This window comes from Sebastes fasciatus, chromosome 10, assembly GCF_043250625.1.
Source record: "Sebastes fasciatus isolate fSebFas1 chromosome 10, fSebFas1.pri, whole genome shotgun sequence".
Lineage (NCBI taxonomy): Eukaryota > Metazoa > Chordata > Actinopteri > Perciformes > Sebastidae > Sebastes > Sebastes fasciatus.
The window spans coordinates 33,864,632-33,877,091 of NC_133804.1; the positions used below are offsets into that span (position 1 = coordinate 33,864,632).

At 43.7% G+C, this 12,460-nt stretch overlaps 1 long non-coding RNA gene across 1 annotated transcript; it reads right to left on the reverse strand.

Annotated features, from left to right (window-relative positions):
* Window positions 1-390: 390 nt before the first annotated feature.
* LOC141774873 (uncharacterized) lies at window positions 391-11,495 on the reverse strand. Its single transcript, XR_012595492.1, has 3 exons — window positions 11,403-11,495; window positions 2,839-3,057; window positions 391-1,238 (listed from the first exon to the last, which is right to left on the reverse strand). It is a non-coding gene; the product is annotated as an uncharacterized LOC141774873 (long non-coding RNA).
* Window positions 11,496-12,460: the final 965 nt, after the last annotated feature.

The following is a 12,460-nucleotide window of genomic DNA, read 5'->3' on the forward strand; positions in this document are numbered from 1 at the left end:
GAAAAGGATGGAAATGACAGCTACACATTTAAATCTGTAAACATCTGTATATAAATAATAAATATCTTATAAATAATGTCCACAAACTTCACCAGCTTAAATACACTAATAGAAACAATGATAGCTATTAAAGGTCCCATATTGTAAAAAGTGACATTTTCATGTCTTTGATATTATAAAGCAGGTTTAAGTGTTTTATAAATACTGTTAAACTATCAAAACGCTCAATATACGGAGAAACACACACAGCCCGTATTAAGAAATTGTGCGTTTGAAACAAGCCGTCAGGATTTCTGTCCATTTGTGATGTCACAAATATACAATATTTAGACCATTACACGGTTTTAAACGTAAACATTCTAAATGTGTCCCAGTTTGTTTCCTGTTGCAGTGTATGTAAATAACATCAGCTGACAGGAAGTAAACATGGACACAAGCTGTTGCCAGGCAACGCAATTCCGTTGCAATTCCCTTGAAATGCACTAAAACGGAGCGTTTCAGACAGAGGGTGAATACAGGTATATTCAGGCTGACCGTATGAGGGAAATAAATATTTTTTTTAACGTTACAGCATGTAAACATGTTCTAGTAGAAACACAAAGTACAAGTATGAACCTGAAATTGGGCACGATATGGGACCTTTAAAGGAAACCCCATCACGGACGGTTCAACATCGGTTCACAGTGTTCACATGTAAATAAACTAAAAGTATGAAGTATTTAAATGTAACTTAACAAAATACTAAAAGTGTGAATAGAACTTACAGGTAGAAACAGGATGGAGAGGAGACGGTACCTGAGAGCTGAGAGCTGAGAGACGACCACATGGAGCTGAAGCACTTCCTGATCACCTGTTTGTGTCACATGACTAAAACAACCAATGAGAACAATAACAGGAAGTAAACAAGAGAGTAATAGATTCCTCCCAGATGTTTACCAGAGGAGGAAAATACTAGAAATACAGAACACACTTCAGTGTTCAGTGTGGTCTCAGCCGGTCGCTGAGAGGAGGTTCTGCTGGGAGGATCGATCCGTCCTCCGTGTGTTTTAGGTGCTTTACACCTGTAGATACTGTCATGTAATCTGATTACCATCCTGGGAGATTTCCATCTTGGGTCCAAACTGTGAAGCTTCTGGACTCCTGATCCTCCGGCTCTTCATCGTTGGGTTTCTTTGTCTCTTGATGGTTTCTGCAGGTCTCTGTCAGGTGTGTTAATGGAGGATGTGTGACATCATCACCTGTAATGTGATGACATCATGTCGACTTTACTTTATCATTTAACTTTATGTTAAATTATTTTTTTATTTCCTCTAACACAAACACTGACTGTTGATCTGCAGGACTCAGACAAAGAGTTTAGAATCAAAGAGAACAGCCGCTGCCGCCATTTTGGACTGAAAACTCTTATTATATTTATAACATGTTATTGTTCAACACAGGCCATTTCAGTAGAATATGACAATAGAATATTAATAATGTAGTTTTACTTTTGTACGTCTCTTTGAAGGCGGACGTTTTACTGGCGTCTGGTAGTCACTTTCAGTCCATAATGGCGGAAGTGTAGCTCTGCTGCTGGGGGCTGATGTTGCAAATGTTTGGGATATTCTTCAGATTTTTCAATATTTTGTTCACATATTTTAATATTTTTTGTATATTTTTCACATTATTCAGACTTTTCACTAACTTTTTTTTAATTTTCTACATATTTTAATACGTTTTGTATATTTTTCGGACGTTTTACAAAATTTCTGATTGAAACGTTTTTTATATTTATAATATGTTATTGTTCAACACAGGGCATTTTAATAGAATATGAGGATAGAATATTAATAATGTAGTTTTACTTTTGTACGTCTCTTTGTAGGAAGACGTTTTACTGGCGTCTGGTCGTCTCTTTCAGTCCAAAATGGCGGATGCGTAGCTCTGCTGCTGGAACACTTTACCTCTTATCAATATACGTTGTTTGCATGAAATCTGATGTAAATGACACATTATTACCAACAGTTTAAAGCGTTGGAATATCTGATAAATATAAATATAACTCTCAACACTTCCAGGAGCAAACAGACTCTTCTTCTGTGGTTCTCCGACGCCGCGGTGTGAGGTGGGCTGAGGATAAACTCTTCTTCTCTCTCTGTCAAACTTTGAGTTATTTTGTGGTCAAACTTCCCTAAATGTCCCTGAGACAAAGAGAAGAAGAGAATAAATGAGTAAAGAGAGCTCCATGTGGCGCTGTGATGTAATATTGATGACCCTCGTCGTCTCCCGACGACCTCCGTTTGGTCCTCTCATGTTTTATCAAATATTCATGAAGCTCTGCGTCCCCCTCAGATCCCATAATGCATCTGTAATGTCCTGTCAGGTGAGGCATGATGGGAGAGGTGGTGGTGATGGAGTGGAGCTCCTGGAGGATCCTTTCTTCTTCTTCTCCTCCTCTAAAGGTGTAGAAGTTTCCGAGCGTCTGGAACTGACAGGAGCCCGGAGTCGAACCCTGAGGAACGCCACGCTACTCTTCTTCTCTTGTTCTCTTTGTGGCGGCGCTTTACAGGTTTAAATTTCACCAGCTCTTATGAGACAGGTCGTCTAACCTGAGAGACGCCAGCGTATGACCACGTGCCGTTAAATGTTTCATGGCGTTAACCGATATATTGATCCAGATTGATGGATCGTTGCTAATTACATGAAAATCTGATTAATAGTTGTTGGATATGTTGCCCCGAACCAAAGTGTTGGACTAATGGATCGATGACGGACCAGCAGAGAACCGACCATCTAAACTCTGACCCGTAGCGTCTGCAGCATTTTCTACCTTCTCATATTTTCTTGTAGGAAACTCACATGTACGATCCTCCCTGTGGGCCCTGAATGCAGCAGCAGGTCTTCTTCCCATCATCACCTCGGTGTTCCAGCTGTGTCGGGAGTCAACGGGCTCCGGCGAGCTGCTGCTGCTGCTGCCGCTACTCGGGGGGTGATGGCGGCGGCAGATGGCGGGCGGCCCCGGCGGGAACCCGAACGGCCACTTCGACCGCCGCCTCCCGCCGAGAGGTGAGGGGTTTCCTACACAGAGCAACAGGGGCGAGAATGATGCTGAGGGTGAGCCGGGCCTCGCCTCGACATCCATCAGGGCTCAGTGTTAATGAGGAAGAGGAGGAGGAGGAGGAGGTGAAGAAGAGGAGAGGAGCAGGTGAAGGAGGTGAGCCTCAGAGGAGAGGAGGAGGAGGGAGGTGAGAGATATTAGTGATGGTGATAAATAAGAAAACTGCAGGAGGCAGATAGATAGAGAGAGAGAGAGAGAGAGAGAGAGAGAGAGAGAGAGAGAGAGAGAGAGAGAGAGACAGAGAGAGAGAGGATGATGCAGCAAGAAGAAGTGTGTGAAAGAAGAGTTAGATAAAGAGATGAAGAAGAGTTGGACGAGACTAAATGATGGAGGACAGAGAGATGAATAAGAGGACAAGAAGACGATAAACAGCTCTGATAATTAAATGATAAAACGTGAAGTGATTCCTGCAGAGAGCTGCTGACATTCACAGATTCTGTAGGAAGGTACGAATGAAACAACCTGATCTCATGGAAGACGTAAAAGAGTCATTTCACGTCGTTAACATGAAACGGTTGTGATTATGTTCAGGCAACAAAACCTCAGTTAGGTTTAATAAAGACATCACGGTTGGGCCTAAATTCATCATGTAAACTAAGTATAATACGTATGTAAACAACCACCGTTTGGTCAGCGGCCATCGGCATCAGAAACCGACGCACAGAGGCACCTTTTATATTAACACTGTGATGAACCGGGCTTTCAACTAACTCCAAAGTAAACTCACCCGCGGCGTTATTCAACGGTCGGAGCAGTGGCGTAGTATTAACTAAAGGTAACGTTGACTCATTTTGTCCTGTGAGTCGTTAGCCAGTGAAGTTAACGTCAACCACAACCGTTTCCTAACTCTAACTAAGTGTTTGTGTTGTCTAAACCAACTTCCTGTGAAAACAGAAGTTTATTTTGAAAGGACACTACATGCATGTAACGAGCGTATATTGACACGCCGTCTCTTGTCCGTCCAACACTAGCGGGCTACGCTGTACGCCGGTCTCTGATGACGAGGGGGCTGACCAAGCGGCGGTATTTGACGAGTTGGGAGAGAGAATGTGTTTAACGTGTTGTATGTTCAGTGTGTTTAACGTGTTGTATGTTCAGTGTGTTGTGTGTTCAGTGTGTTTAACGTGTTGTGTGTTCAGTGTATGTGTTTAGTATGTTCAGTGTTTAACGTGTTGTATGTTCAGTGTGTTTAACGTGTTGTATGTTCAGTGTGTTTAACGTGTTGTGTGTTCAGTGTGTTTAACGTGTTGTGTGTTCAGTGTATGTGTTTAGTATGTTCAGTGTTTAACGTGTTGTATGTTCAGTGTGTTTAACGTGTTGTGTGTTCAGTGCATCATGTGTTCAGTATGTTCAGTGTGTTTAACGTGTTGTATGTTCAGTGTATCATGTGTTAAGTATGTTCAGTGTGTTTAACGTGTTGTATGTTCAGTGCATCATGTGTTCAGTGTATCATGTGTTCAGTGTATCATGTGTTCTTGGCATCATGTGTTCAGTGTATCATGTGTTTAGTATGTTCAGTGTATCATGTGTTCAGTGTGTTTAACGTGTTGTATGTTCAGTGTATCACGTGTTCAGTGTATCACGTGTTCATTGTATCATGTGTTCAGAGCATCATGTGTTCATTTTATCACGTGTTCAGAGTATCATGTGTTCAGTGTATCACGTGTTCAGTGTATCATGTGTTCAGAGTGTTTAACGTGTTGTATGTTCAGAGTATCATGTGTTCAGTGTATCATGTGTTCAGAGTGTTTAACGTGTTGTATGTTCAGAGTATCATGTGTTCAGTGTATCATGTGTTCAGAGTGTTTAACGTGTTGTATGTTCAGTGTATCATGTGTTTAGTATGTTCAGTGTATCATGTGTTCAGTGTGTTTAACGTGTTGTATGTTCAGTGTATCACGTGTTCAGTGTATCACGTGTTCATTGTATCATGTGTTCAGAGCATCATGTGTTCATTTTATCACGTGTTCAGAGTATCATGTGTTCAGTGTATCACGTGTTCAGTGTATCATGTGTTCAGTGTTTAACGTGTTGTATGTTCAGTGTATCATGTGTTCAGTCTATCATGTGTTCAGAGTGTTTAGCGTGTTGTATGTTCATTGTATCATGTGTTCAGAGTATCATGTGTTCAGTGTATCACGTGTTCAGTGTATCATGTGTTCAGAGTGTTTAACGTGTTGTATGTTCAGTGTATCATGTGTTCAGTCTATCATGTGTTCAGAGTGTTTAGCGTGTTGTATGTTCATTGTATCATGTGTTCAGAGTATCATGTGTTCAGTGTGTTTAACGTGTTTCCTCTCCGGCGTCGTGCTCTCAGTGTCTGAGTGTGATCAGCAGCTCCTCGTGTTGCTGCTGGTGATGATGATGATGATGATGATGATGGTGATGATGCAGATGACCACACAGTCATTATCATTCACTTCACTCCCACAATCCTCTGCTCCAACTCCAATTACCGTGTGATTGTATGCTTGGCAGTGAAAACATAATTAACGGGCTGCGTCTGTGCCAACCCAAGCAGCCAACACGCTGTTTGTGTAGCGCGTCGATCTGAACGCAGGAAAGTAAACACAACAACAGCAACAACAACAACAACAACAACAACACAAACGGCGCCGTGTTCTCGGGTTCAGAGGCAGAGCGCCGGCGCCGCGCTCCCGCGAGGCCGCCGCAATTCGCCGTAATGGCGGCGGCGGCTCGACGCTCTTCTCTCTGATGGACTGCGGGCTGCCGAGGGAGGACGCTTTGTGGTGTGGACAAGAGGAATTATGGGAGAGCACGCCAAGAGAGGCCCGCGGGGACGCACGGATGTGTGTGTTTTAAAAACACACACTGAAGGATATCTGAGTATCAGGAACACACATGTGCTTGTTAGAGGCCGTTAGAGAGCATCACACACACACACGCTCACGCACACGCACACACACACACACACACACACACACTCATTATAATCACTACATATATGTGGCCTGATAATCTGAACCAACTAACAGAGTTTAACATCAGCGTTGTTATAACAACAGACCGACTCATCTGGTTCTAACCAGAGAGGAGCTGATGTGTCATAATGAGAAGAGTTTCATCTTTTAATGAGACATCTTCTAATAACAGAAACAGAACTTAGTAATTTAGTAAGAACAATGTGTCATTATGACATGAAAATCTTTCTTGTCATAATATGAAAACGGTCTTATTAAAACAAAATATGTTTATTGTTAAAATGAGAAAAGAAATGACAAACAATGTTAATTATCACCAAGAAGTGAAAGTCAGTCGTTGGTTCCAGCAGCAGAGCTACGCGTCCGCCATTTTGGACTGAAAGTGACTACCAGACGTCAGTAAAACGTCCTCCTTTGTGTTCCTAAATCCAAATATCCCGTGTTGAACAATAACGATATTATAAATATCCATACTATTATAACTATTTGCTTATTTATTGCTTAAACTTTTTGAACGGCTGCTTCCCAGAGGAGCAGAAAGCGAGTGATGGACATTAATGGAAGACAAAGCACACAGATTTTGAGATCGACCTCCATCTTGGTTTTTGGCCGTCTCCATCTTGGTTTTTGGCCGTCTCCATCTTGGTTTTGGCCGTCTCCATCTTGGTTTTTGGCCGTCTCCATCTTAATTTGGGATTAATCGTGATTAAATATTTCCATCGATTGACATCCCTAATTAAAACGTATTTTAGACAAACACAGTAACCTGTCAAGTCAATTTTATTTGTGTAGCTCAATATCACAGATTTGCCTCAGAGAGCTTTACAACCTGGAGACGACACCGTCGGTCCTTTAACGTACAACATGTTTAGTTCACAGATGATTTGTGTTCCTAAATCCAAATCTGATATTCAACAAAAAAATAAGTATGTTTTAATCAGAACAGAGGAGCAGAGTGTATTTTCATGCTTACTCTTTTTAAAAATGTATTAATGTTTATGACCTGTCAGTACGAGGTGGATCCAGACGGTTAAACTCATCTTCATGCACACGAACACAAACATGAAGACGTGTCGCTCAGAAACACTGAAACACACTCAGTGAAACAGAAACGTGTTCTAACAGGATCAGTGAGAGAAAACACAACAACACAGTTATGAGTGTGTGTGTGTGTGTGTGTGTGTGTCCGTGTGTGTGTGTGTGTCCTGTAGATTCAGCAGAAAGGCTGCAGCTTCTTCTTCTTCTCTTTTTATTTATCGGGTGGCAGCGAGTCGCTGCTGCTTATTTACAGCAGATTGTTCCTCCAGATGTTTTACAGGGAGACAAATCCCCAAACACTCTCACACTGGTCTCTGAGTCCAGATGGAAGTCATTCTTTATCAGACTCCATAATCCTCCTCCTCCTCTCTCTGTGAGAGGAAACAGAGGGAAGGTGAAGCGTCTCCTCCTCCTCCTCCAGTTGTGTCGACATGTTTTCACTAAAACTCTGACGCTTCCTGATGTTTCTACTGACGCTTTAAAAGAAGAAACACAAACAGATTTGAGACATTTCAGTTGAGACCGAGTCGTCGTGACTGACAGGAAACAGAAAACCAGTGTTGTCAGTCTGAAGGGAGCCGTTGTGCAGAGTAACGTACAGTTACTACAGTCAGTGAGCACCAGAGTCCCTTTAGAAAACCTCATTTTACTGCAGCAGGGTCTGACAGTCTGCCCCGTTCAGTCCTGGTTCTGGTCCTCCCTTGCCTCCCTTCCCTCCAGCGGGCCCAGCAGTACGGCCTGGTGCTCCAGCAGCGTGGCGTCGGTGTTGGCTCCCATCAGCGGGGACCGGCGGAGAAACTGTCTGGAGGAGGAGCCGCTGCTGCCGGGCGCCGAGCTCTCCACCTCCCGCTGGAACTCCGACTGCAGGTCTGATTGTCCATAGCCTCCGTCCTCTCCACGCTTCCCATTCATATAAGCAGCCGTGCAATGCATTCTGGGAGTGTGGCAGCACGATTCCAGAGACAGGGCGTCACATGGCCCGCTCCTCATTTGCATAAAGTTGAGGTCTGGAATACTTGATGTAAATCAGAGGTGTTCGACGCGACTCGCCGCCTCTGGAAAAAACTTTTAAACTCACCGTTGTTGATCTAAAATGAAGACAGATTCATCAACTCGGATTATTTCTCTCATTAAATGTTTCCAGAAACATCTCAGTGAACTATTTACATGATATAAGAGAAGAAAGTTTCCAAACGAGCCGCCATGTTGGTTCCGGCTTGAAAGCTGGGAGCAGCGGCCCACGGAGGGAAGAGGTTCGTCCAATCAGGTGTCTAGTAGCGGCCCGTCAAGCTTCCAATGCTGGGAAGAGAGGCGATCCCTCGCCATAAAAAACGTGGATACGAACCAGAAGGCGGTAGCAAAGCCGGATCTGGGTCCGACCACGGTGGGCTGGTCGCTGCTGGAGTCTGAGCTGAAGGAGTTTCTGATGAACCTGCATGATGTCGTCTAAATCAGATCCGGTGGCACCGAGGACGAGCATTCAGAATAACTATATAGAACATCTTCTCTCTGATGGTCTCGTTTACTGATGGAGGTTCAGCCCGTTCACATGAAAAAGCGTATAAATGCCATGATAATGTGCAAGGCGTTTAGCGTGCAATAAGAACGCCTTAGAGAGTTAGTGACGTAGAAAAAGAAGAGAGAATGACCACTGATGGAGGACGGGTCCAACAAACACAGGACTTTAACCAGGAGATCGTTGTTGATCAGTGTTTTGTTTTGTACGTTTTATTTGTGACGTTAGTGACGTGTTTTTTGTTGAGTAAGGGACGTGTTTTTTGTTGTGAGGTTTGACGTGTTTTTTGTTGACGTTTGCGATGCGTTTTTTATTGAAGTTAGTGACATGTTTTTTATTGATGTTAGTGACGTGTTTTCCGTAGTTGTTTCCGTACGTGTTTTACTTAGTTTACTTACTTATTTTAAGCCCAACCATGACGTTTTGCTGTATCCTAAGTGGTTTTCTTGCCTGAATCTAACTGAGGACATTCGCGTGGTGTACAAATGACACGTCCTCATGACACACTGAATGTCCTTGTAATGTCTAGGTATTTATACGCCTTCCTGTGAGATCAGGTTAGTAGGTTATATAAAGGCATCAGGATTAAACTGAGACTGTTTCAGAGCCATTTAAAAGTTCCTCACAGGAACTTTAAAGTCAGGTTTTGAATGCAGGACTTCTACCTGTAGTGGAGTATTTTGTCAGTGTGTTTTAGTACCTTTACTGCCTTAAAAGATCTGAATACTTCTACCACCTCTGGAAGTTACAAAAAATATTCTGAACTCATATTTTTCACGATTATTTGTGTCCATGAGATCATGGGGGTCTTATTACAAATTACAAATGTGTGTAAATGTCAGCGGGGTGTATTTGAGTGTTTTCTGTAAACGGTTTCAGCTGCTAAATTAACCTGTAAACTAACATGTTTCTCTGCTTGTTCTACTGACAGTATTATTGTGGACTTTTAGCATCTGTTTTCAGAGTATTTGGACTTTGTCATTAACGATATTGATGATGTTTCTTTGTGTTAAACGGCTCCTGTGTTCAGAAACAAGTCCTGACTGTGATCCCTGATCAGTGCAGAGGAGAGAAAATGAAAGAGGAGCTAAACTTCAGCGCTCATAACAAAGAGATTTCACAATATTCCCACAGCTTTTATTGGAAAAACATCCACCTCTGTGAAGTCCACGCTTCCTGTGAGACTTCCCCAAAACAAGAGCTGATTTTAAAAGAGCGCTACAATGAAAAGCTTTTGTTCGCCGCTCCTCTCCGTCAGCGTGGGCGAGAGGGAGAAAAATAACAACACCCTCCCCAAAAAACAGAGAGGAAACGGCAGATTGATGAAAAGCCAAACCGGTCCCAGGACGCCGCGTTCTTCTTCTCTCCGCTATATTAAAAACTCCCACACGTTTCAGGAGGAGGGCAGAATTAGCCTTCACTGGAATAATGACTCATTTGTTTCATCCTGACGGAGCGCGACCTCGTTTAGAGGAGCCGTGAAACGGCGGCGGGCGAAGGGCGACCATCACGGAGAAGGTCTTCAGCTCGCCGCTTCAAAGAGACTCGAACCGCCGGGGGTCGCTATGAGAGGCCGCTACGCAACCAGCCAACACACACACACACACTCTTTGAAGGCGCTGTTCGACGGCGGGCAGGAAGGCAGGTGGTGCTGATGAATATTCAGTCGGAAGGCGGCGCTCTGCCGCCAAACAGACCGCCTGTTTGGTGGTTTGGTGTCAGGTGGTCATCAGGTGGTATATGAGGTGGTCACCAGGTGGTCATCAAGTGGTCATCAGGTGGTCATCAGGTGGTCACTAGGTGGTCATCAGGTGGTCCATCAGGTAGTCATCAGGTGGTCATCAGGTGGTCATCAGGTGGTCACATAAGGTGGTCACCAGGTGGTTACCAGGTGCTCCATCAGGTGGTCACATCAAGTGGTCACCAGGTGGTCATCAGGTGGTCACATCAGGTGGTCATCAGGTGGTCATCAGGTGGTCACCAGGTGGTCACTAGGTGGTCACATCAGGTGGTCATCAGGTGGTCATCAGGTGGTCACCAGGCGGTCCATCAAGTGGTCACCAGGTGGTAACCAGGTGGTCCATCAGGTGGTCGTCAGGTGGTCGCCAGGTGGTCATCAGGTGGTCACTAGGTGTTCACATCAGGTGGTCATAAGGTAGTCACCAGGTGGTCACATCAGGTGGTCATCAGGTAGTCACCAGGTGGTCACCAGGTGGTCACTTGGTGGTCCATCAAGTGGTCACCAGGTGGTCATCAGGTGGTCACCAGGTGGTCCATCAGGTGGTCCATCAGGTGGTCGTCAGGTGGTCACCAGGTGGTCACTAGGTGGTCAACAGGTAGTCACCAGGTGGACATCAGGTGGTCACATCAGGTGGTCACATCAGGTGGTCACCAGGTGGTAATCAGGTGGTAATCAGGTGGTCATCAGGTGGTAGTACATTCTGAAAGTATTGGGGTGCAGTTTGGAGGGATGATCGTCTCTGATTGGTCAAACACACACACAGCGCTGTCGCCGTTGCTTCAACTGAGTCGCTTCATTTATAAAACCAGGAAGTACTCTGGTACCGATTGAGGACCATTTCAGGACGAGAGGAGAACATTTCCAGGTTTAGTCTGACTGTCTGTGTCCATAATCACACTGTTTCTGAGCAGGTTTAGTCTGTAGAAGAGTCTCAGACTTGAGTCAAAACAATCAGTGTTATCACAAACACATCACATCACATCACATCACATCACATCACATCACATCACATCACATCACATCATATCATATCATATCACATCATATCATATCATATATCATATTTACCTCAAAGTAGATTGAACCCAGATAACCAGTGTGGAGCATGGAGGTGTCCTATGGAGGTGGTGCAGGGTGGATGTCAGCTGAGAGAAACAGAGCAACCACATGGGCCAGTTTTTATAGGCTGAGAGACTCAGGTGATCTGGATCAGGTGATCCGGATCAGGTGATCCGGATCAGCTGACGGTGGGAGGGTCTTCACAGTAAACTGTAGGCTGGTTAGAGATGATCCAGACCTGCAGACCGTCTTCCTCATCGGACCATTGCATGTTTGATTTTTGATTTTACATCTTCGTTTATTGTAAATGTTTTCAGGTCTCATTCACTCCTTCATTACCCCCCCCCCCCCTCGTCCGTAAACACTGAACATATATAAAGTATTCACCCCCCCTTGAAGTTTTCATATTTTATTATTTAAATAACGTAGATTTAATGTTAATGTCAAAGTGAAAACGGATCTAAAGTCATTGTAAATATGAACTGTATTCACCCCCGTTAATAGGACACACTCACAATGTAGTAAAGTGGAAGTATAAAATAAATACATAAACTAAGAAAAATAAGTACGTAAACTAAGTAAAATAAAAACGTATACTAAGTAAAAGAAGTATGTAAACAAAGTAAAATAAGTACGTAAACGAATAAACTAAGTAAGTAAGTTCATGTCAAAATGAAACAGATCTAAAGTCATTATAAATATAAACGATAATAACCCCCTTTAATAGGACACGCTCACAATGTAGTAGAGTGGAAGTATAAAGTATGATAACATGGAAATACTCCAGTACAAGTACCTCAAAATGGTATATGAGTCGATGTACTCAGTCCATCAGAACCTCCTGAACACAACAACACTAGATCAGGTAGGAGAAGAGAATAAAGAAGATCTCGTGTCAGCTGATCTCTGATCCAGCTGTCATCATCTGGTCGATGTTGAGGTAAAGCAGCAGGTGGTCTACACCAGACTGAGATCCTGCAGGCGGATCCACTCGATCAGAACCAGATCCCAACCAGATCCTCGGGACCGTGACGTCCAAACTCTCGGCGGGTTTCAGACGCTTGTTA